The following is a 4116-nucleotide window of genomic DNA, read 5'->3' as shown; positions in this document are numbered from 1 at the left end:
CCTACTTTATAAATCAGGAAACTGAAGCTAAGAGAGATTTCATTTTTGCTTCGGGTGGATAGGAGAAGTGAGTTTATATATAATCCCAAACTCAGCCCACAATTGGTTGTCCTACCTGTTAAACTTCAGTGCCTTTCACAGCTAAAATGGCTAGCGTGCAACACTAATTAAAACAACCAAAACATGCAGTCCATCTCTCTGCTAACTTTAGGGCGAGACTCACACCCAGGCTAGGCAGGTTGGCAGCTGGCCGCGTGGAGACAGTTGGAAAACATATTTATTTTTTTCTGTTACATATTACATTCAACCTTTGCATGTAAGACTAGTGAGCATGCAGCTCAGCTCTTAAATAAAAAAGTCTGTGATTGTTCTCCATCAGACGGCCACTTCTTATGAGTCATTTCTCTCCTCTCCGTGAACTAGTCCCAGAGGAGAGCTTTCCTTCGGCTGCACAGTACTGAGCTTGTCTTCATGTTTCTGGAATGCTCCAGGATTTCTTTTTTAAATGGTCATGTCATGCTGGTTGTTTTCAGTCCTCAGCACGCTCTCAGGCTTTTCTTCAAGGACACAGTGCAAGGCCAACACCTGCTGGTTCCTTTCCGGCTTCCTGCAGCAGGTAGTGATCCTGAGGCTGAGACACTGACGCTCCCTTTTGCTTTGCTAAAAGCCCTTGAGCCTTTGGGAACGCTTGACTGATAACATCTTTGGGAAAAAAATTAAAGAAAAACTTACTGAGATGACCCATCTGGTAATGGCTTGAGTACTAGCTTGGAATATACCCAACAGCACAAAACTTTGAAGAGCAAAAGCAAAAATTCAAGCATTTGCTGACCCCAGTGCCTAGTAACTCACCACCTAAATATCTTGTATTGTCTTTCTCTACTGTTCATTTTTATATACATGACTTGACTAATCTTCAGGCTCGTTTCCAATGATATGATGTAGAAAAAGACCATTCCTAGAGGGAGAAAGGAGTTTCAGGAGGAACACAGGAAAAAGGACGTTCTTCTCTTTCCCTTTTTCACTCTGTATTTTTTGGGGAGGGGTTCAAATACTAAGAAATAGGCTGTTGGTTGCTGCTAATGAGACTAGCTTAAGGTATTATTAAAGAAGAAAAGAGGTTAATAAGGGCTCTGTCTGTAGAAAATAGAATCGGAGGAACAGGAAATGGTTAAGGAGACAGCCCAGCTGAGAATGTCCCTTTGCACAAAAGAAAAAGGAGTGTGGTGAGCGAACACTCATCATCTCAGGGTCTGGGTTGTTGGTGGGAATGGGAAGCAGAAGGGGAGCTGAGCTCACACAGATTTGGGGTATAGAATGTGTGTATGTATGTGCATATTTACAGGGAGTCCTACTACATGAGACTGCAGAGCAAGTATATGAAACTCGAACTGGCTTTTCTGATGGGGGTGGGAAGCTGCAGGTGGGCCTTTGGCATTCTGGAATAATGGTGCTATGTATGCTAGATGGAAATAATTTAGTGAAAGCACATGATTGCTACATGCAGTTAGAACCTGGAATAAAACATGATTGCTGTTTTCATGTTTGCATGTGTAGGATTATATTATAATTAAATGAAATAGTAAGAAGAGGTGTGTGTAAATTATCTTCCTGGCTGGTGCAAAAGATAGAAATAAGCACAAATGGGCCTGGAGCAGTGGGGGAAGCCCTGTCTATGGGCTACATGTTCTAGGAAATCCTGAAACCTTGCTAGGAATCTACAGCTGCTGGGGAGTCAGCTGTTTGGGTAAGAAAATTGCTAGGGTCCTGACTTGGAATCATCAAAGGACCAAGCTTTTACTGTTTGTGGAGAAGCATGAGGGCCGATGACTAGGTTGAGAGAAGTTGTAGAAGAGGATGATCCTGTCAGTGCCAGACTATGCCTCATCTAAAGTAGATTTCCCTGTGAGAACTCTGTTCCTATTGGCATATAGATTTGATTAAGGAAGCACTGCTCACCTGTATCCCTACCAGCTAATGATACTCTGAAACTGGTTTTTCTTTTTCTTGCTCTCTTTATTTCTTTTGCTCAAAGCTAAGGTGGTTTACTGTTCTGCATTAAATGTTAACTACTTATTATTGACCTGAGTCACTTGGGTCTCAGGGTGTGAGGATGAGAATTTGATATCCATAATAGGTTGATTTATAGTTAGCATTTGGTGCATCTGATATTGTTAAGCCAGAAGGGATGAAAGAGGAAGAACATGGATTGGGAAACAGACAACATTGAGTTAGGGGTACCAGTGGCATATCCTAATTGCAGTGCCCAGGAGATGGTTGTATGTACATCCCTATAGCTCAAGACAGAGGAATGGGTTAGGGATAGACGTTCAGGAATCATCAGCATATATGGTGCTGAAACCAAGCCATAGGAGGGAATGAAATAACCCAGGACAGATGGAAAGAAGGAGGAGCCGGTCATTGATGCGTCCTTGTGGAACACCAGATTTAAGGTTGAGTGGAGGCAGAGAATCTCTAAATGAGAAAAAGAAGAAGAAACCAGAAATGTAGTAGGGAAGAGAAGCTGGTATCAGGAAAACTGAAAGTTTCAAGAAGTAGGGAGAGGGATAGTGTCAGTGCTGCAAAGAAGTCAATACCCAATAAAATAAGGCTGAAATTCCAGTAGATGAGATTTCAGAGTGATAAATGGGATCAAAGTGCCAGATCCAAGAGGTATGTATCTAAACTTTTAGAATGACTCAGGCCTGTATGATTCTTCCCCCAAAAATGAAGTTGGGCCAGTCTATACATATATAATTACTTTTCACCAAGCATTTCCTGTGACTGTCTTATTTTGTTAGGTCCTGCTGGTTTTTTTATGTGGATCCCTGGTCATGGATCTCTTGCCCTGGAGTCCAGTGATACCCCTTCCAAGTTGTCTGGTAGGGGCCTCGCTGGACCACCCTTGTTTCCATCTCCGGGGAGAGGATGCCGTGGGTCCACTGACAAACAGGTGGTTGGGAAGCATGTTTAGTTTTAGTGGGGCTGGAGTCGCTGGTCGGGAGTGACTAATGGTGCAGCAAGAGCAGGCGTCCCAGAGAGTGCTTTCTCACAGCCCTCAGTGTCCTGGAAAGGCAGAGGGACATGTGTGGGACATGAAGGGACAAAGACACCCAAAGTACTGGTACCATGTGATGATACCTGCTCAGAGCTGCTCACCAATTTCATTGTCATCTTCCCAGGGTGTGTTCAGAGCAGAGGAGTAGATTCTGAAGAGCAGATTCAAAAACAGCAGATAGAACATGGCTGTAAAATAACATATTAAGAATTACCTCAGAATTTATACGTCTGCCCAGACATTATTCCCAGCTTTAGGCAGCTCCTCCCCTTTAAGGAGGAAGCTTGTTCCAGGGATGCATTTATTACTCTGAATGCCTTTGGGGCTCTTCATCTCCTTCAGCGATCCCCTGATCTCCTTCTACATTTGTTTTCTATTGCTGCAAAACAAATTACCACAAATTTAGCAGCTAAAAGCAATACCCATTTATTAGCTTACCATTTTGTAAGTCAGAGGTCCTTGTGGGCTTGGCTGGGTTCTTATCTGGAGGCTCTGGGTGGAAGAATCAGCTCCCAAGCTCATTCAGGCTGTGGGAGAATCTACTTTGTTGCTGGCTGCCAGCTGGGGACCACTCCCATATTCTACAGGCCGCCCTCATTCCTCGTCATGAGGCCCCCAATCTTCCAATGAGCAATTGAGTCTTTCTTAGGCTAAGAATCTCTTTGACTTCTTCTGCCACCAGACAGAGAAACTACTCTGCTTTGAAAGGATTCGTGAAGTTAGATCTAGCCCACCATGTGATCTCTGTTTTAAGGTCAAACAATTAGTAAATTTAATTCCATCTGCAAAATCCCATTTGTGAGGCAACATGACATAATCCTAGAGTAATGTCCCATCATACCAACTGGGAGAGAATTATACAAAGGTGAGTGTCTTCAGGGGCTACTTTTAGAATTTTGCCTACCACACTTTCAGACACTTTGTTCTTTTAAATGTCATCAGTAGTTCCAATTTTTTATGAATGGATCTGCTCTTTTACACACAGCCAGAAGTCACTTAGTGAATAAGATGGGGGGAATCAATTTTTTATTCAAAAATGGATATGAATATAATGCAAA

The 4116-nt window shown here is 42.9% G+C and overlaps 1 long non-coding RNA gene across 1 annotated transcript; it reads right to left on the bottom strand.

Annotated features, from left to right (window-relative positions):
• Positions 1 to 289: 289 nt before the first annotated feature.
• LOC140843258 (uncharacterized) lies at positions 290 to 3594 on the bottom strand. The gene is made up of 3 exons (XR_012120869.1): positions 3497 to 3594; positions 3160 to 3246; positions 290 to 702 (listed from the first exon to the last, which is right to left on the bottom strand). It is a non-coding gene; the product is annotated as an uncharacterized lncRNA (long non-coding RNA).
• Positions 3595 to 4116: the final 522 nt, after the last annotated feature.

This window comes from Manis javanica, chromosome 8, assembly GCF_040802235.1.
Source record: "Manis javanica isolate MJ-LG chromosome 8, MJ_LKY, whole genome shotgun sequence".
NCBI classification, from domain to species: Eukaryota; Metazoa; Chordata; class Mammalia; order Pholidota; family Manidae; genus Manis; species Manis javanica.
Note: the sequence above shows the minus strand (reverse complement) of the source record. Positions and strands in the feature narration are given on the sequence as shown.